The following is a 22,611-nucleotide window of genomic DNA, read 5'->3' as shown; positions in this document are numbered from 1 at the left end:
CACCAAGCCAGCTCTACAAGAAATACTAAAAGGTCTGCTTTAAGGAAAGGAAGGAAAAGACACAGACAGAGAGGAACACAGGTACAAAAATGGCAATGAATAAGAACCTATCAATAATAACCTTAAATGTAACTGGATTAAATGCTCCAATCAAAAGACACAGAATAGCATCATGGATAAGAAAGTATGACCCACACATGTGCTGCCTACAAGAGACCCACCTCAGGACAAAAGACCATCACAGACTAAAAGTGAAAGGCTGGAAACAAAATTTCCAAGCAAATGGACAAGAAAAAAAAGCTGGGGTAGCAATTCTCATATCAGACAAAATAGACTTCAAAAAAAGAGCCATAAAGAGTGACCCAGAAGGTCACTTCATAATACTCAAGGGAAGAAGCCACCAAGAAGACATTAACATCATAAATATATATGCACCCAACATAGGAGCACCAAAATATATAAGGAAAATCTTAGAGGAATTCAAGAAAGATGTAGACAGCAACACAATTATAGTGGGGGATTTTAACACCCCACTATCAAAAATGGACAGATCTTCCAAACAAAATATCAACAAAGATATTGCGGCATTAAACAACACCCTTGATGAAATGGACCTAACTGATATATACAGAGCTCTTCACCCCAAAGAAGCTAAATACACATTCTTTTCAAATGCACATGGAACATTCTCAAAGATAGACCACATGATAGGGCACAAAACAAGCCTCAACAAATTCAAGAATATTGAAATCATACCAAGCATTTTCTCTGACCATAAGGGACTGAAACTGGAAACCAACCCCAAAGGAAAAAACCCAAAACACCCAAAATCATGGAGACTGAACGGTATGCTATTAAACAATGAATGGGTCAAGAATGAAATTAGGGAAGAAATCAAAAAGTTTCTGAAACAAATGAAAATGATCTCACAACAACCCAAAACTTATGGGACACAGCCAAGGCAGTCCTGAGAGGGAAGTTTATAGCAATACAGGCCTACCTAAAGAAAACAGAAACATTTCAAACAAATGACCTTACTCTACGCCTGCAAGAACTCGAGGAACAACAACAAAAACAGCCCAAAACAAGTAGAAGGAAGGAAATAACTAAGATCAGAGCAGAACTAAATGACATAGAGACTAAAAGTGCAATTCTAAAGATCAATGAATCCAGGAGTTGGTTCTTTGAAAAAATAAACAAAATAGACAAGCCTTTAAGTAGGTTCGTCAAGAAAAGAAGGGAACGGACACAAATAAACACAATCAGAAATGAAAGAGGAGAGATTACACCTGATACCACAGAAATAGAGAGGATTGTAAGAAATTACTATGAAGAACTGTATGCCAAGAAATTTGAGAACCTAGGGGAAATGGACACATTTCTAGAAAAATATAATCTCCCAAAACTCAATGAAAAAGAAGTAGAACAGCTGAATAGACCAATAACAGTGAAAGAAATTGAAGCAGTAATCAAAAAACTCCCATCACACAAAAGCCCTGGACCAGATGGATTCACAGGAGAATTCTACAAAGCATTTAAGGAAGAGCTAACCCCCATTCTTCACAGACTATTCCAAAAAATCCAAAAGGATGGAAAACTCCCTAACTCCTTTTATGAAGCCAGCATCATCCTAATTCCAAAACCAGATAGAGATACAACAAAGAAAGAAAACTTCAGGCCAATATCGCTGATGAACATAGACGCTAAAATCCTCAACAAAATATTGGCAAATCGCATCCAACAATATATCCAAAAGATTATACACCATGACCAAGTGGGATTCATCCCAGGGATGCAAGGATGGTTCAACATTCGCAAAACAGTAAATGTAATTCATCACATAAACAAAAGCAAAGACAAAAACCACATGATCATATCAATAGACGCAGAAAAAGCTTTCGATAAGGTATAACACCCATTTATGATAAAAACACTCAGCAAAATGGGAATAGAGGGAACATTCCTCAATATAATAAAGGCCATTTATGAGAGACCTACAGCCAATATCATACTCAATGGACAAAAACTGAAAGCTTTTCCACTAAGATCAGGAACAAGACAAGGATGTCCACTTTCACCACTTCTATTCAATATAGTATTAGAAGTTTTGGCCACAGCGATCAGGCAGGAAAAGGAAATAAAAGGCATCCAAATAGGAAAGGAGGAAACAAAATTGTCACTGTTTGCAGATGACATGATAGTGTACATGGAAAATCCTATAGACTCTACCCAAAAACTGCTCAAACTAATTAATGAATTTGGCAAAACAGCAGGATACAAAGTCAATATCCAGAAATCAAAGGCATTTTTGTATACAAACAATGAATCAGCAGAAGCAGAAATCAAGGAAAAAATCCCATTCGATATAGCAAAAAGAAAAATAAAATATCTGGGAATAAACCTAACCAAAGAGGTAAAAGACCTGTATGCAGAAAACTACACAGCACTGAAGAAAGAAATCAGGGAAGACACAAACAAATGGAAACATATACCGTGTTCATGGATTGGAAGAATTAACATCATCAAAATGTCCATACTACCCAAAGCAATATACAGATTCAATGCAATACCTATTAAAGTACCAATGGCGTATTTCACAGACATAGAACAAACACTTCAAAAATTTATATGGAATCATAAACGAGCCCGAATAGCAGCTGCTCTTTTGAGAAAGAAGAACAAAGTAGGAGGGATCACAATACCCGATATCAAACTGTATTACAAAGCCACTGTAATCAAAACAGCCTGGTACTGGCATAAAAACAGGCACATAGACCAATGGAACAGAACAGAGAGCCCAGAAATCAACCCAACCCTCTACAGTCAATTAATATTCGACAAAGGGGGCAGTAACATAAAATGGAGTAAAGATAGCCTCTTCAGCAAATGGTGTTGGGAGAACTGGACAGCTACGTGCAAAAAAATGAAACTTGAGCACCAACTTACACCATACACCAAAATAAATTCAAGGTGGATAAAAGACTTAAATATAAGCCATGACACCATTAAAGTCCTAGAGGAGAACATTGGCAAGAAAATCTCAGATATTCCACGCAGCAACATTTTTACTGATATGTCCCCTAGAGCAAGGAATATAAAGGAAAGAATAAACAAATGGGATCTCATCAAAATAAAAAGCTTCTGCAGGGCTAAAGAAAACAGTATTAAATTAAAAAGACAACCAACTGTATGGGAAAACATATTTGCCAATGATACCTCAGACAAAGGTTTAATCTCCAAAATATACAAAGAATTTACACGACTCCACTCTAGGAAGACATCGAACCCAATTAAAAAATGAGAAAAGGACTTGAACAGACACTTCTCTAAAGAGGACATACAGAATATCCAGAGACACATGAAGAGATGCTCAATATCGTTAGCTATCAGAGAGATGCAAATTAAAACCACAATGAGATACCACTTTACACCAGTCAGGATGGCTATAATAGACAAATCAACAAACAACGAATGTTGGAGAGGGTGTGGGGAAAAGGGGACCTTAGTTCACTGTTGGTGGGGTTGCAGACTGGTACAACCATTATGGAAAACAGTATGGAATTTTCTCAGAAAAATAAAAATTAACCTGCCTTTTGACCCAGCAATTCCACTGCTAGGATTATACCCCAATAATCCTAAAACATCAATTTCAAAGAACCTATGCACCACAATGTTCATAGCAGCACAATTTACAATAGCCAAGAGTTGGAAGCAACCTAGGTGCCCATCAGTAAATGAATGGATCAAAAAATTGTGGTACATATACACAATGGAATTCTATGCAGCAGAGAGAAAGAAGGAGCTACTACCCTTTGCAACAACATGGATGGAACTGGAAAGCATTATGCTGAGTGAAATAGGCCAGGCATTGAAGGACAAATACCATATGATCTCACCTTTGACAGGAAGCTAAAGAATAAAACAAACAAGCAAACAGAATAAAAACAAAGACGCTGAAATAGAGAACAAGTGGGCAGCGACCAGAGGGGAGAGGGAAGGGAACTTAAGGGGAAAAAGGGGGAGAGATTTTGAGGAACAAGTATGAAAGACACAGAGATGAGGACTGGGGGGGGAATGGGAGGGAGGGGGGAGACCGGGCGGGGGTGGGGTGGGATGGGAGAAATAGATAAAAAAAAATGTACTTGAAAAGTAACTAAATAAAATTTAATATTAAAAAAAAGAATAACAAACCATTTCAGAAAAATTTAATTTTTATTTTTATTGAGGAGGTTTGTATATTAGCATCTCCTAAAACCTGTACAGTCCTTCTACAAGATATTAACAGCAACTGTAACAATAAAAAATTTTCCATGATAAATAAATCTGGGAAATTATTACTTTATTATTTTATTTTTAAAATATTTATTAACTAACATTAACACATATTTAGAGAGCTACTAGCATATGCTAGGCACTGTGGTAACAAAAGTTTATTATAAATTTTGGAATTAGAATTTGTATTCTTATATTTTTTAAATACTTTTGAATTTTATTGTTGTTCAAGTACAGTTTTCTGCCTTTTCCCCCCAACCCTCACCACCACCCCAGCCACCCCCACCTCCCTCCCAGGTTCCCACATGCCCCCCTTGTTTTTGTCTTTTATAGTTGTTCCTGTAAACCCTTCACCCTCCCGCCCCCCATTATCCTCTCTCCTCTCCCCTCTGGTTACTGTCAGTTTGTTCTCAATTTCAATGTCCTTGGTTATATTTTGCTTGCTTGTTTATTTTGTTCATTATGTTCCACTTAAAGGTGAGATCATAAGGAGTTTGTCTTTACTGCCTGGATTCTTTCACTTAGCATAATGATCTCCAGTTTCATTCATGCTGTTGCAAAGGGTAGGAGCTCCTTTTTACTATCTGCTGCATAGAATTCCATTGTATAAATGTTTTGTGGTTTTTTTTTATTTTAATTGTTGTTCAGTTACAGTTTTCTGTATTCTACTCCCATCCTAGACCACCCACCCAGCCCTCCCCCATCCCTTCCATTTCCAACACCCCCCCCCCAGTTTTTTTCCATGCTTCTTTTATACTTGTTCCTGTAAACCCTTCCCATTTTCTCCTGAAATTCCCTCCCCTCTCCTCTCTGGACACTGTCAGCCTATTCTCTATTTCAGTGTCTTTGGTTATATTTTGCTTGTTTGATTATTTTGTTGTTTAGGTTCCTGTTAAAGGTGAGATTATGTGGTATTTGTCTTCCATTCCCTGGCTTATTTCACTTAGCAAAATGCTTTCCAGTTCTATCCATGATGGTGCAAAGGGTAGAAGCTCCTTCTTTCTTTCTGCTGCACAGAATTCTATTGTGTAAATGTACCATAGTTTTTTGATTCATTCATTTACTGATGGGCACCTAGGTTGCTTCCAGCACTTGACTATTGCAAACTGGGCTGCTATGAACATTGGGGTGCATAGGTTCTTTTGGATTTGTGTTTCAGGGTTCTTAGGATATGTGAGGGCAACTTTTCCAGCAAGTTTCCCCGTCTACCATGGATGAAAGTAACACTACCAAGACATGTTCTGCCTGGGGAGGAGAGCTGGCCAATCTCTCAGAGGAGAAAAGCCAAGAGCTCCTTCCTCAATGGCTTTTATTGAGTTGTAATACACAGGAATACAGGTGGCAAAGATCAAACAGTAGATAACATTTCGAAGAAATCTGAGGGATTAGTCTGAGTCAGTGTCTGTCAGGTAAGGGGGGTGCAGAAACTTTGAAAGACATACTCATTTCCTGCTTGGGCCCTTATCATATAAATGAAAACACTCTTAGCAAAACAGGCTTCACAGGACTTTTAGGAACTCATTTTTATGCCTGATCACCCCGGATCCCACTCTAGCTGGCAAGGGGCTGCACTGCCTTCCCCGTCATAGGTTTTCAGGCTTAAGTGGATTAGAGCCAGGAAGTGCTTCTCCCAGAGGACATGGGGACTCAGACTATGTCAGAATATCTGGGGGGTGAGGGTCCATCACTCCCTCTTTGTTGTAGCCCCCTGAGTCCTTCCATGATGGCCTCCCAAATGATCATGTCTGGCTTAGGTTGCCTCTCCTCTGAGGGGCAGTACCCATCTTTGACTAACTGACCAGGCGTTGGGCGCTGCGTAAGAAGCAGAGGCAGCATTGCTTCCAGAGACAAGCTTTGTCTTCTTAGTGGCTCCCATTCTGGAGGTCTCTCATTCACCCTTAGCCATTGGGGGCAGTTACAATTCCTGAAACCAGGCAGAGCAGTTCCCAACAAGGACATAATCCTAGCAGTGGACTAGTTGTGTCAAAAGGCAGTTCCACTTTTAGTTTTCTGAGAAAATTCCATATGGTTTTCCACAGTGGCTGCACCAGTCTATAATCCCACCAACAGTGCACTAGGGTGGACTGTTCTTCACAATCTCCCCAACACTTCTTGTTTGTTGCTTTGTTTATGATGACCATTCTACTGATGTAAAGTGGTATCTCATCGTAGTTTTAAATTGCATCTCTCTGATGGCTAGCAATACTGTGCCTCTTTTCATATGTCTCTGGGCCCTCTACATGTCTTCCTTGAAGAAGTATCTGTTTAAGACTTTTGCCCATTTTTTACTTGGGTTGCTTATCTTCTTAGAGTTGAGTCATGTGAGGTCTTTATATATTTTGGAGATTGAACCTTTTGCTGAGGTATCATTGCAAATATGTTTTCCCATACAGTTGGTTCTCTTTTCATTTTAATGCTGTTTTCTTTAGCCATGCAGAAGCTTTTTATTTGATAAGATCCCATTTGTCTATTTTTTCCCTTTATGTCCCTTGCTTTAGGGGATATATTGTTGAAAATATTGCTGTGTGGAATATCTGAGATTTTCCAGCCTATGTTCTCCTGAAGGACTTTTATTGTGTCACAACTTATATTTAAGTCTTTTATCCACCTTGAATTTATTTTGGTGTATGGTCTAGTTTCATTATTTTGTATGTAGCTGTCCAGATCTCCCAACATTATTTGTTGAAGAGACTATTTTTACTCCATTTTATGTTACTGCCCCCTTTGTCGAATATTAATTGCCCATAGGAACTAGGGTTTATTTATGCACTCTGCTCTGTTCCATTGGTCTATGTGTCTGTTCTTAAGCCAGTACCAGGCTGTTTTGATTACAGTGGCCTTGTAGTACAGTTTGATATCAGGTATTATGATCCCTCCTGCTTTGTTCTTCTTTCTCAAAATTGCTTCAGCTATTCCGGGTCATTATGGTTCAATATAAATTTTTGAAATGGTTGCTCTAGGTATGAAATATGCCATTGGTACCTTAATAGGAATTGTGTTGAATCTATAAATTGCTTTGGGTAGTATAGACATTTTGATGATGTTAATTCTTCCAGTCCATGAACACTATATATGTTCCCATTTGTGTGTGTCTTTCTTCAGTGTTGTGTAGTTTTCTGTATACAGGTCTTTTACCTCCTTGGTTAGGTTTTTTCCTAGGTTCTTTATTATTATTGTTGCTATATCAAATTATTTTTTTTATTTCTGCTTCTGCAGTTGCATTGTTGGTATACAAAAATGCCCTTGATTTCTAAATATTGACTTTGTATTGGCTGTTTTGCCAAATTCATTTGTTAGGTTGAGCAGTTTTTTGGTGGAGTCTGTAGAATTTTCTATGTAAACTATCATGTCATCTGCAAACAATGACAGTTTTGTACCCTCTTTTCCAACTTGGATGCCTTTTATTTCTTTTTCTTGTCTGATTGCTGTGGCTAGGACTTCTAATACTATGTTGAATAGAAGTGGTGAAAGTGGACAACCTTGTTTTGTTACCGATCTTAGTAGGAAAGCTTTTAGTTTTTGTCCAATGAGTATGATATTGGCTGTAGATCTCTCATATATGTCCTTTATTATGTTGAGGAATGCTCCCTCTATTCCCACTTTGCTGAGTGTTTTTGTCATAAATGGGTGCTGTTCCTTATCAAATATTTTTCCACATCTACTGATACGATCGTGTGATTGTCTTTGCTTTTGTTTATGTGATGTATTACATTTATTGATTTACAAATACTGTACCACCCTTGAATCTCCTGGATAATCCCACTTGGTTGTGGTGTATGATCTTTTCAATGTATTGCTAGATGTGGTTTCCCAATATTTTGTTGAGGATTTTAGTGTCTATGTTCATCAGCGAAATTGGCCTGAAGTTTTCTTTCTTTGTTGTGTATTTATCTAGAGTTAGGACTAGGATGATGCTGGCTTCATGAAAAGAGTTTGGGAGTCTTCTCTATTCTAGTATTTTTTGGAATAGTCTGTAAAGGACAGGGGTTAACTCTTCCTTAAATACTTTGTAGAATTCTGTGAAACCCTCCAGTCTTGGGCTTTTGTGTGTTGGGAGTTTTTTTATTACTGCTTCAATATTTTCAGCTGTTATTGGTCTCTTCAGACCTTCTGCTTCTTCTTCATTCACTTTTAAAAGTTTATATATTTTTTTATAAATTTGTCCATTTCACCTAGGTTTTCAAATTCCTTGGCACATAGTTCTTCATAGTAATTTTTTACAATTTCTTGTATTTCTGTGGTATTAGTTGTAATCTCTCCTCTTTCATTTCTGATTGTGTTTATTTGGGTCCTCTCTCTTTTTTTCTTGGTGAGAGGCTTGCTTAAAGGCTTGTTGATTTTGTTTACCTTCTTGAAGAACCACCTCCTGGACTCATTGATCCTTAGAATTGCGCTTTTAGTCTCTATGTCATTTATTTCTGTTCTGATCTTGGTTATTTCCTTCCTTCTACTTGCTCTAGGCTGTCTTTGTTGTTGTTGCTCCAGTTCTTGCAGGTGTAGGGTTAGACTGTTTGTTTGAAATGTTTCTATCTTTTTTAGGTAGGCCTGTAATGCTATGAACTTTCCTCTCACGACTGCCTTTGCTATGTCCCATAGACTTTGAGTGTTGTAAGTTCATTTTTTATTTGTTTCCAGAAACTTTTTTATTTCTTTCTTGATCTCATACTTGACCCATTCATTGTTTAATAGTATGCTATTCAATCTCCATAAGTTTGAGTGTTTGGTTGTTTTTTTCTTTTTTTAGTTTTTCCCTTGAGGTTTGTTTCTAGTTTCAGTCCCTTGTGGTCAGAGAAAATGCTTGATATAATTTCAATTTTCTTGAGTTTGTTGAGGCTTGTTTTGTGTCCTATCATGTGGTCTGTCTTTGAAAATGTTCCATGTGCATTTGAAAAGAATGTGTTTTGCTTCTTTGGGTGGGTGGAAAGGCTCTCTCTCTCTCTCTCTCTCTCTCTCTCTCTCTATATATATATATATATATATATATATATATATATAATCAGTTAAGTCCGTTTGATCTAAGAAATTGTCCAATGCTGCCGTATCTTTTTTGATATTATGTTTGGAAGATCTATCCATTTTGGATAGTGGGGTGTTGAAATCCCCTACTATAATTGTGTTGCTGTCAATAGCTTTCTTGAAGTCCTCCAGGATTTTCTATATGTATTTGAGTGCTCCTATGTTGGGTGCATGTATATTTACAATGTTTGTCTTCTTGATGAAGTCTTCTCTTGAGTATTATGAAGTTACCTTCTGGGTCTCTTTTATGGCCCTTGTTTTGAAGTCTATTTTGACTGTATGAGTATTGCTACCCTGGCTTATTTTTCCCTTTCCATTTATTTATATTAGTTTCCAGTCTTTCACTTTCAGTCTGTGTAAGTCTTTTGTTCTGAGGTGAGTCTCTCGTAGGTAGGAAATCTCATTTCTTACCCATTAAACTATTCCATGTCTTTTGATTGGAGTCTTAAATCCATTTACATTTAAGGTTATTATTGATAGGTACTTATTCATCGCCACTTTTTATACCTGTGTTTCTCTCTCTTTCACTGTTTTTCTTGCTGTTCTTAAAACAGACCCTGTAGCATCTCTTGCAGAGCTGATTTGGTGGAGGTGTATTCTTTTAGACTTCTTTTGTCTGAGAAGCTCCTTTATTTGGCCTTCCATTTTAAATGAGAGCATTGCTGAATAAAGTACTCTTGGTTGCAGTCTCTGGTTCTCATTACTCAAAATATTTCTTGCCATTCTCTTCTGGCTTGGAGCATTTCCATTTACAAGTCAGCTGCTAGTCTTTTCGGGGCTCCCTTGTATCTTACTTGCTGTTTCTCCCTTGCTGCCCTGAAGATTCTCTCTTTGTCTTGGAATTGTGCCATTTTAATTATGATGTATCTTAAAGTGAGCTTCTTTGGGATCCTTTTAATTGGGACTCTCTGTGTTTCCTGGATTTGTGCGACTTTTTCTCTCATCAAATTAGGGAAGTTTTCCACCACTACTTTTTCAAATGGGTTGTCTATACCTTGGTCTTCTCATCTGCTATCCCTATTACACAGATATTATTACATTTTGTATTGTCTTTCTTACCCCCATTCATTCTTTCTGAGTCTCTTTTCCTTTTCTTGATCTGTCTGGGTGTTTCTTTCTACCTTTTCTCCAGCACATTGATTCTGTCCTCTGTTTCATCAAGCCTGTTTGTAATTCCCTGAGTGTGCTTTTTATTTCTGAGATTTTATTGTTCATTTTTTCCTGGTTTTTGTTTACAGTTTCTATTTCCTTTTTTATACTTGTATAGTTCTCACTCAGTTCCTTGTAGTTGTCTGTGAGTTCCTTGAGCACCTTTATAACTGTTATTTTGAATTCTATAACTGATAGTTTGGTTACCTCCATTTTGTTTAGTCCTTTTAGTGGAGAGTCTTCCATTCCTTTTGATTCAATGTTCTTTTTTTGTCTCCCCATTTTAGGTGACTCCTTTCATTTGTTTCTGCACTTTCTGATATTTCACTTTGCTAGCTGTCTTTGTAGGGTGAAATTCTATGGTAGCAATTCTATGGGGTTCAGTGGTCTCTTTGATCTCCTTGTCTGGGGAGATCCTTGTCTCTAGGTTTGCCCTTTCTTTTGTTTGTGTGGGCTCTCTTGTTGTACTTGGGTTTTTACCTTTTGGTGGTTCCTTATTGGTGGTTTCTCTCTTCAAGCAGGTATACTGATGTTTGCAGCCCCCACCTGTTCTTGTATGTGATTGGTGGTAGGCAGTAGGCAAAACGGATTAAGATAGCAGGAGAGTATTTTATGGGATTTAAAGTACCAGTGAGTAAGAAGAGATAGGAGATTCTTTGGATAAGTGTAGCATTAACTGTGATATTTCATCCAACTAGTCACTTTTTATGAAAGGTGAAAGAGCGATAAGACTCTTCTTAGAAGGGAGGAGGATTGTGAACGGAATCCAGAATTCAGAGTGCTGTGCAAGGTTAGATGATGAGGTATAGTGAGAGTAAAGGATAGAAAGTAGGCATAGTGTGAGATAGAACAGAGTTAACCACAACGATAATAATGCTCAGGAATAATGTCAAGTGGGCTAAGATCATGGAGGGTTGCTGTGTAGTATGTACAATTGTATGGAACATCAATTATTTACAATAGTACTTGAACAACAATAATATGACAAGAAATGCATGATTTGGACAACAAAAATAGAAAGTACACAATCAAGAGTAGTGTGTTATTGGAACACAAGTGAAGTGAAAGAAGAAAAATTAAAATACAAGAAAGAGGGAATAAGGAGAACTGGCCAAACAATAAAATAAAACAAAGAAATAAAATAAGAAAAACTAAATGTAAGGAAGATAAATAAAAATACTAATAAAATATAAGTGGTAAAAATAATGAAAAAATAATAATACACATAAACAATAAAATGCCAGCTCTATGAGATAATAATGTGACATTTGTCTCACTTTCTCAGTTTTGGGGGTTAGCCTTGTGCTCCCCCTTTGGATCTGTCCCTGGACCCTTCATAACTCCATGTCTTATTGTCTCACTTGGGAGGGAAAAAAAGATAGAGGAAAGAAACAAAAATAAGTCTCCTGCTGACTTTAAACCTGTTCAGTGAGTTCTGCTAGTCTTCCAGGATGCTGGGCTTGGATTTTCTCCCTTCCTATGGTTTTGAGAGGATGGGGACCAGGTTTAGCTACAATATTCACAGTTTTCCAGCCTTTGGCCCAGGTCCTCCATGAACTTGTCCAGCTGAAATCAGCCACTCAGCCTCTGGACATGCAGTGTGATTCAAGCTCAGGTGCACGGCTCCACTCAGCCTCTCAGTCTCTGGGTGCACAGCTCAAGTCAAGCTTGAGTGCACAGTTCCACTCAGCCACTTAGTCTCTGCTCACATGCAGTTCAAATCATCCTTGGACGAGCCAGCTGCTGCTCAAGAGTTCCTTGCAAAGTAGCAGACTGCCATTCTTAACAAGCACCTGGCTTTTCACAGAGCCCAAGTTTCCAATCAGTCTAGACACTGAGTCAGGATCTAACAAAACCCTATTCCTACCTTCTCCAGGTTTTGCCTGGCATCCCATTTTCTCTGGTGTCAGTGCCCACAGTCCCGGAGGATGTATACTACCTCTGTGTGTCTCCCACTTCTTCTCTATTCCCCCTAGCAAATTCCAGCATCCAGGTCCCTCCTGGTACCAGGTTGCCTTCCCTGCTCTGGTAAGAAAAGGGACTGGTGATCTAACTACTGCTGCAGGTTATGGGCATGGACCACAGTGGCCTAGGTCACTGCACAGTTACCAGGGACCTTACCATCCAAGCACAATCTCCTCACCATCTGTTTTTTGATGTCCTCTACAATTTTTGACCTCCAAACTTCACATAAACTGGGATTCCACTGGATGTTCACTCTGTTCCTCAGAAAATCCACTAGGTGTTCTAGCTGGGCATAGGGAAAACTGGGCTCCGCTCCCACCTACCTTGCCGCCATCTTGCCAGACTGAAATTTTGACTCTGACAAAGTTAACGTACCAGACATTGTACTAGATATCATAAATTTAATAGTAAGAAAAAATAATCTTGATGCTCTTATAGTTAATATTTTCATAAATAATTTGTACAAGGTTGTACATGTTATACACAAGTTTTCACAGACTCAGACCTGGCAGGTATGGAGAACATGTTAAATGTTGAAATTGGGACTAAGTTTTAAAACCACTACTTGGCTAAAATGATGGGCAGAATATAAGATGAAATTTAGTAGTGAAAACAATTGTACAAATCTCAGCACATGTAAAGAAGCATCAGAAGTTTAATAGATAACATATTCAATATGAGTTTTAAAATGTCAACAAAGCAAGAAGATGAATTCAGAAAAAGACTGTGCTCATAAAAAATAGTTTATAGTTCTGCAGACTATTTACAGCCAAAACTGGAGCAGAAGCAATATGTTTAACGTTACATCCAGAATCTTGCAAGGACTTCTGTAGGTGGAAACATCGTGCCTTCTCCCACAACCAAGTTTAAAAACAACAAAGTTTTAGCAACAAAAACACAGCTAAACCACAGAAAACTGAACTATACCGAAGTTTGACAACAATGAACCATTCAGCCAGACCAATAAGAGGGGCAGAGCCAGCAGCGGATTGGGGTTGGGCAAGAAAGATCCTTCGGACCCAGGCATGTGACGCAGGCATGCAGGCAGCTGTGGGTGGACCCCAGGTGTGGAGTAGCAATGGGCGGACCCACTGAGGGCGCAAGGAGGCAGGCTGATCCCAGTCACACATTTGCGCACAGATAAACCAGGTGAAGGAGCGAGCAGTGAGACAGACTGCACAGGCCCCAGCGGCAGGAAGCAGCTGAGGGGACTGCTATCGTCCCTCTTTGACCCCACCTCCACATACAGCGTCACAACCCAGGGACCTGGGCGGCCCTGCCCTGGTGAACACTTAAGGTACCTCTCCTCATATGTAATAGGCACAAACAGACGAAAACATGGATCAAGAAGAACTCAAAGACCCAGAGCCAATAAATCTAAGCGAACAAGAAATTGACAACCTATCAGATGCACAGTTCAAAACACTGGTGATCAGGATGCTCACAGAATTGGTTGATTTTAGTCACAAGTTAGAGGAACATATGAAGGCTAAACTAAGTGAAATGAAGGGAAATGCACAGGAAACCAATAGTGATGAAAAGGAAGCTGGGACCCAAATCAAGGGAGTGAACCAGAAGGAAGAAAGAAATGACCAAACAGAAAAATATGAAGAAACAAGAATTTTAAAAAATGAGAAGAAGCTAAGGAACCTCCAGATCATCTTTAAACACTCCAACATCTAAATTATAGGGGTACCAGAAGAGGAAGAGAAAGAGCAAGCGGAAAACTTATTTGAACAAATAATAAAAGAGAACTTCCCCAATCTGGCAAAGGAAATAGACTTCCAGGAAATCCAGGAAGCTCAGAGACTCCCAAAGAGGTTGGACCCAAGAAGGAACACACCAAGGCACATCATAATTACATTAGCCAAGATTTAAATGAAGGAGAGAATTCTCAAAGCAGCAAGAGATAAGGGGACAGTCACCTACAAAGGAGTTCCCATCAGACTGTCAGCTGATTTCTCAAAAGAGACCTTACAGGCAAGAAGGGGCTGGAAAGAAGTCATGAAAACCAAAGACCTACAACCAAGATTGCTCTATCCAGCAAAGCTTTCATTTAGGATGGAAGGGCAGATAAAGTGCTTCTCAGATAAGATCAAATTCAAGGAGTTCATCATCACCAAGCCCTTATTATATGAAATGTTAAAGAGACTTATCTAAGAAAAAGAAGATAAAAAAGATGAACAGTGAAAGTTCAGCAAAGTCACTGTTATTAACAACCACACCTAAAACAAAAGCAAACTAAGAGAACAGCTCGATCAGGAGTGAACCATAGAAATGGAGATCCCAGGGAGGGTTAGCAACAGGGGAGTGGGAGAAGGAGAAGGGGGGAGAAAGTACAGAGAATAAGTAGCATAGATGGTAGGTAGAAAATAGACAGGGGGAGGGCAAGAATAGTATGGGAAATATAGAATCTAAAGAACTTGAGACACATGGTCACAAACTAAAGGGGGAATAGTGGGGGAGGGGTGTACAGGGTGGAGGGGAATGAAGGAGGGAAATAGAACAACTATAATGGTATAATCAATAAAATATATATTTTAAAAATTACATCATTAAAAGGCCTCATCATGAAGCCAGAAACCACCTAGAGGAGAGCAATCAAGTGAATTGAATCACAAATAATTGTAAAAATTGAGACTATTACATGTAAGAAAAAGAATAAGTATTAAAAGTCCATGATAGCTATGTTTATATAAGTAAAGGGAGGAATTGATTCATCACTGGACATTTGTTATAGCAATGAGTAAAGTAAAAATGAGGGGTCCTTGGATTCAACACAGGAAATGTTTATAACCATTAACCTGTCCAAAAATTTAGTAAGCTGCTTCTTCACTAAAGGTATTTAAGCAGAGGCTGAATTAACCATATTCTAAGATGTTACAGAATGTTAGATAACATTTTCTCAGGAAGAATTTGAATTAGAAAATGATAGCCTCTTCCTTTCAATAGTGTATCTTTAGTCCTATCATTGTTTGTTAGTGATGGATTCCTTCACCTATAATCTGAGCATCATACTTTCCTACCTCATTCATGTATTTATTCACCCTTAATTGAACTGCTTAAATGTACCAGGTCTCTACAATAGGCACTGGACATCATAACAGAATAAGACATGGTTCTTGATCTTTTATTTTATAATAAAATCATATTAAAACAGGAATGAGAGCTCAGAAGAATTGTTTTTAATCAATCATTTTGTTGAAAACTTGATTAATGTAAAAAGGTTAGAAAAGCTTTTTAAAGAGGAAAGAACTTGCACTGGACCTTGAATTAATCAATATTACATGCTTTCTAAAACTTGACATAAAGTTGTTTTTTAGCACCAATTAAGTCTCAATCCTCCATAAGCCATGGCACTTCAATTCCTACAATTTTCCCCCCTTGATCTCTCTGCATGCTGTTTACCTATTTGTCTTTGAAAAATCTATTAGATTTGCTTTTTTCTTTCCTCTTGTTTCTTCCTATCACTAGCTTCACTAAATCTTATGCCTGGATTCTTGTGGCGGGCTCCTTGCTGGTCTTCTTTATTCCAAGGATGGCACATCCCTCCAAATACCAGCTTCCAACCCAAGTCAGTACCATCTCCACTGCCCAAAATTCTGACCAGACACGTCCTCCTAAAATACTTCTATATGTACTTTATTAAGTACTTCTATTAAGTCATCCATAATGTATCTTTATTTTTATCAAATCAAACAAATATTCTACCTTGCAAGGGTTTCAGGTTTGATTGTGACCCAGGTGCTCCTTCTTTTCCACTCTCCCTCAACACTTATCTTCCAAGCCAGCCCTTCACTGTCCCTTTCATGCACATTATTTATTACAATCTAAAGGATTTTACTCACATTACCCTTACAAGAATGTTGTTCCTCCACCCTTTCACCCCTATTCTGACTCGCAAGATTCTAACCACATTTTAAAGCCTAGTTTATATACAGTCTCCTTCTCTGGGCTCCAGTGAACTTAGTATTTCATAGTTCAGTATATAAATATCACCTGATAGTGTGTGTGTGTGTGTGTGTGTGTGTGTGTGTGTGTGTGTGTGTATTCTTATATATCAAGAACTAGGGAAGATATATATATATAATCTTATCTTCCCTGTGTTATAACTCCTTGAAAACAAAGATGTTTCCTGTACTACAAGACAAGTATTATGTCCATAATAAGCATAAATAAATACTTTTAACTGATAATTTTAATTTGGGAAACAAAAAAATGCAAAAGTTCTTGATGAAATCTAACACTTAACTAGAGTGGAATAGTAAAGTAATTGTCTTGGCAACAAACTATACTGTGGTCTACTAGATTATTACTGGGGTATAAAGGACATTCTAAGAGAAGTGATATAAGGGGAAAAAAGAGACAATGAATTTACCAGAATTCATATCAAACAGTGGGTGAGAGGAATGCTGATGGTAAAATCTTCCAAAAGCCATGCTTTTTCTCAGAGCACCAGAGAGCTGTGCTTCCTTTTAAGGCCATGAAGTCCAGGGAAGTGTAAGGTTATAACAGCTGGGGAAGCCACCATAAGTTCCCTCTGTTCTACCTCATGTGCTTTCCCTCTCCTCTAAATAAATTTTTAAAAAATTTTTACAACTATTGGTTCACTAGTACATGAAACTTTTAGCTTCTCCTGGGCATCCATGTCATAACCCTTCCTAATCAATTCCAAGTGAGAGCATGAAGAGAGATTATCTCTCACCTACCCTCAAAATCTACCTCCATTTGCAATTTAGATAACATTCCTATGCATACAACTCATTGAAAAAAGACCCCAACTATTTCTGGAAAGAACATATTGTGGAGAGGGCACAGGAGCTAATAGCAGAGAACCCAGGTTGATGACCTAGGTTCATATTTATTTACTAGTTCTGTATGTGGCATCTTACTTTTCTTATCTGGCAAATGGAATGTTTGTTAGACCTAGAATGTATGTGAAAGTTCTTTGTCAATTCTAAATCAATTATACACATTAGTCTGTTTAAAGGTGAAATAAATGGGAATACATGGGTATTCTCTCAGCTCTAGCTTAAAATTGTCTTATTCAAGTAATTACTTTTGCTTTCTAAATCAACTCTAGTTTATGATTGGGTCATTTTTGTCTTATTAGACAAAATTTTTTATTTTAGGTGATAATCACATTAGGTTGTGATAACCACTATTTTTAATCATAATAACTCTGAGAAATAATGGTGGAGTATTGACCAGAAGATAACCCTTCTTCATTATGAGTAAAATCAGAGAGTATATCTTTCATGGATTTTTGCTTCATTCAACAATTTTTGTATAAGTGACCCTATTGTTTTAATGTTAGGCAAAATTAATTAAAGGCACCATTTTTAAATGCTGCAACATGTATTTCTTAAAAAAATAATGTATCACTCACTAGTTCACTTTTCATGAATATAGTTATTCCTTTTTTGTAGTTGTCATTGTTCCATATTCTTTCTTTATGAGCCCTTATCTTTAAAATATAAATTTTCACCTACCATATAAATATGAACAGCTGTTGAGTTTGTAGTCCAGGAATGACCATTCATATCCTCCAGCTAAATTGCAAGTGTCATGACTGGAAAAACTATTACTTTTGAACTTACCATAGTGAAAAGGCAAGCTAATCCCAAAAAAGAAGTTTTTATACCTTGCAGATGTAACCTTTCTAGGTAAGCAGGGTTTCAGGACTGGGTAAAATTGTATAACAACAATTTCAGTCCTATAGCCCTGAAAATGGTCTGTCAACACATGCTTGTGTCTGCTTCTCTATTTCCTTCCATAGATTTTTCATTAGAAGAGTTGAAGTTATAGATTTTGGGGTCACCCTGAGGTCAGAAATGAATTCAAACCCTGCCTCCACCTATTTATTGCTGTGTGATTTTTCCCACCTGTAAAATGAGAATAATAATTAGCCCATAGAAACCATTTTTATAAAAAGCTTACCTGGCACATTTGAAGTGCTTAATAAGTATCACCTAGTACTGTTATTTTAGCATTTCATATGCACCTTCTCTAACATCCAGTTTTCTTTCTAAGAATGGTATGTTTCCATAAGACTCGGTGTGAACTATGTTATTTAAAGCCTGTGGTAAACATTTCTCTTGGCATGCATGTCCCAATCCATCTTTCGGTATCTCTTCTGGAAATCTAGTGTTGGGCTCTAATTATCTGGATCAGAAGCTATGGTATTTGCAAGGTTAAAGAAAAAACAATGCTCAGAAGAAATTTGAGGGAGATATATTGGACATTCAGCCTAAGAGCAGAGGTCAATAGAAGTCAGTTTCTTTAAATCTACTGAGGCATTGTCTTTCCTGGTCTCTCAAGAGAGTGATTCTACACCTCTTAACAATCTTTGTGCCTTTGTTCATATTGTAAAGTGTGTACAATTTAGACATTGTGTTATTCATCTTATCCTGTAATGTGAAATAAAGATGAATATAGGCAAAAATTTAAACTATAAAAAAATCAGAGTAGTTGGGTATTTCTGGATATTTTTCCAGAATGTCAGGAGCAAATGAGATGATATGAACACCACAATAAACCTAAAATCACTCTCCAAAACAGTGGCTGGGGTTGGATCTCCAAACTTCCATTGCTTGCTTTTTCTAATAACATCGTGGATTATGGGGTCTAACAGATTATATTTATATTTGCATACTGAATAATTCCATTTGGAAAAATCCCCTGAGTGATTTAGTAATCTTTAAATTTTTAGTAATAAAATGAAATGTGTACAAAACTAAAGCTGTCACTGTCTCTTCAAGCCTGAATCTTCCCATATCTTCATTCTACACTTCTAAAAATCTGTTCCAAAATCCGGGCATCTCTTGCTTTCTGTCCTTTCTTCCTCAATCTGTTAATATCCTGTAAGCACCATGAGTTTCCAGTTATTATTTTGTAACAATACTTCCTCTTGTTTATTTTTATCACCTCATTCTCATCCAAAGTCTCTGCCCACCCAGATATGTCAGACAATAGTTATCTTTGAGATATTCTCTGTGGTTCTATTTCCTTCCCCCTTCACCCCCACAAACTATCAAATCTTTACAGATATCAATGTGTCATTTCACTGCTCAAAAGTTCTTTGAAAAAAAAACACAAAATATCCCATGTGCTTGACTCCTTTCTTTTAAGACTGACTAGAGACTAGATGAACTTGGACTATGCCTTTCAACATTTTTTAGCAGCAAAATTTTACTTTGCTTTTTCATAGATTACTCCTGTCAGATCACACTTTATAAAATTGATAAAAGTTTTAAGTAGACCAATCAGATAACTTACAAATAACTTTACATTGTAGAAGTGAAATTACAGCTGTGGTCTTATCAAATAAGCACGTAATATGTATGCATAAACTTGCAAATGCAACATGAAAATTTATTCGTTGAACTTTATTGAGAAAAATATCCTGATTCACACTGATAAGAAGCTGAAAAAGGCATAGATTTTATATTAACTCTCTTAGCAATCTCATATTGCTTGCTGAATACAGACAAAATGGCAATAGAAATTTTATTCTAAGCCTGACCAAAATTAATAAACTGATGTCACAAGAGAACACAAAAGTAATAGCTACTATATTATAATGTGGCAAATACGAAACCTGAGTGTATACTTTTTGTTACAGATTTTTTTTAAGGATTAAAATATATTTTAACACAAAGTTCCATTCAAAACATCTGAAGTACCTATAAATAACCCAAGAGTTTTACTGAGCAGGTTTGAAAACCATTTGGAGAGCACTCTTTTCTAACTTCTGACTCTTTTTTACCTCTAATTAAGAAAGACCTTAAGCACCCAACTCAAATTTATCTTGATGCCTCATAAACCAGCTCAATTCCCACCACATCCAAAAGGCTCCCCTGCCTACTGCAGTCCACAGAAATCTCTCCCTCATCTAAATTCCCAAAGTGTTCATTATCAGTCACAATCATTGGGCATACCATTCCATGTTCCTATCATAGGGTTACACAAATGTTAGGCAGCCAAGAAGCTCTGGAAGGGAGGAAGGCAAGGAAGGTCAATTGCCAATTTTGAGAAGAGCAGAAGATGAGGTCACCGAGATTAGGTATGTTTTAGTGTAAGAATATAACTGGGAAGAGAGATGAACATGTAACTAAATAGATATATTAGCATCCTCCATTCCCACCCCCACCCCCGCATTTAGCACCTAAAAAGTCCATAAGTACGTCATTTATTATTGAATTCTGATATTTTACAAAAAAACCCTGATCTATTAAAACAGTGAGAGTGATTATTTCACAATAATCTATGAATGCTTTACTTACCAAAGGGATACTTAAATGTTTATTGAGAATCCTACTGATTTACCTGAAAGAGTTTTTGTGTGATAAACTTACCTTTAACTTAAATGTGGATGTGAGCATTTTTAACAGGCACAGAGCAGTGAAGATAATCTCTTAGAAATGCTATGTGCTTTTTACATAACATCACAAGCAAATTGCCACAGCAATCCTCTAAGACAGGTACTCTTAGGCCCATTTTACAGATGTAATTGAGGATTAAAGACATTTAGACACTTGACCTAAATCACATAACCAATTAAGTGGCAAAAACAGCATTTAAAGCCATGTGAACCCTGGAACTCCTGCATTGATATCATTTGTTAAAATACAGATTACTGAACTCCACTGTGAATTCACAGTAGAATCCTTGGAGATTAGGCCTGGGAGTCTGTGTTTCTTACAACCCCCCTGGGTCATTTGGAGATACTTTAAAATTTGAGAACCCCTAAATTAACTGACAATGGGTTGTAAGACACTGCCATGTTTGGAGAATGGTGAAAGTGCATATAACCATTACTGGACCTGAAATGGTCAAGGAATTTTGAAGCAAGGTATTTATTTGTCTTCAGCACAGAGGCAGTATATAGTAAAGGGTTTCCAAGTCATTGAGTTTTATGATTGGAGGACCGTATACGGTGAACCAACTCTAGTAAAACACTGCTGTTTCCTTGCCTGCAAAATAAAGAAATTGCCTTAGATGATCTCCAAAGTTTCTTCCCTGTCACATTTCATGATTTCATGGTTCCTGGTTCCTTATCTTAATTTCCAACTCCAAGTGTGCTAACTACCCAGGGGAATGAGGAGTTCTCATTAATAATCTTCTCCTATGATATCTAATTTGTCCAACAGACTCCCCTAAATGGTTCTGTCAAAACAGAAGGCCCTCTCTTGCCTCCTTCAGTATTTACCAAATAGAGAAGAAATGTAAAATGAAAGAAAGAAAATTAAAGGAGAAAAAAACTGCCTAGCAAACAGAGATTTTTACCATCTGCTATATTTCACTTTTGTGCATTTATATTTCTGCCTCTGAGCTCCGAAGTCTTTGGGGAATGTGTATATTTTGGACAAATTTTATAATAAAGACTGTAAATAAATCCTAAATGTTGCTAGACCTGGAAGTAGATCATTAAACTTTTATGGAATCGACATAAGCTTGTGATTTGACAAATCTCATCTTAAATGCTGAATATAGCAGCCTCCAAGCAGAGCACAAAGCTGATAGTATATATTTAATCTCTATTAAGGCCTCTCAAACAATACATGTTTTAGTAATATTTAAATTCATTGTCACATTTTTTCTGCAAACAACTTATTACCAGAATCTCAGCTATGGAATTTCAAATTTTGACATATGCATAAATACAAGGAATATACCAATAAACTAAGAAGATTCTTTGAATACAGCCAAGGTAATAACTAAACTGAATTCCCAAGAGACACCTAGTGTTTTACCCATTCAAACACCAGCAACCTGACTTCATGGCCAGACTGACACCTATAGCACCTCCACCTTTTCTTCCCTGGGCAAGGAATGTTCATTGTCTTCCTAAGAGATCATCTTTTCCAATAAGTGTGCTAGTCTTTCTTCATGCCCTGCCCTCAATGACATCTCATTCTGTGAAAAATGACTTACAGGTTTTTCATCTTTTGAAACCATTATCACCAGCTAGCAGCCCCCACAGAGAAAAGATGGATTGGATTATGAATCCCAACCCCACTGTAAAACCTATTACAAAGGAAACACAACCTCTCACTCCCCTCCTTTCCCCGCCAACTGCTCAGTTCTCTTGCTGGTGAAACAAAAGCTCTGTCACTTGGGTAGAACACCACAATAAGTTTGGTGTGCAAGGCCAAGCCACACCTACAAGTTCTGTTCCGACCACTCTGCTTGGGAACTTTCCAGAAA

The sequence above is a fragment of the Artibeus jamaicensis genome, unplaced genomic scaffold (assembly GCF_021234435.1).
Source record: "Artibeus jamaicensis isolate MK-2021 breed Jamaican fruit bat unplaced genomic scaffold, CSHL_Jam_final contig_452, whole genome shotgun sequence".
NCBI classification, from domain to species: Eukaryota; Metazoa; Chordata; class Mammalia; order Chiroptera; family Phyllostomidae; genus Artibeus; species Artibeus jamaicensis.
This window is presented reverse-complemented; position numbering follows the sequence as displayed.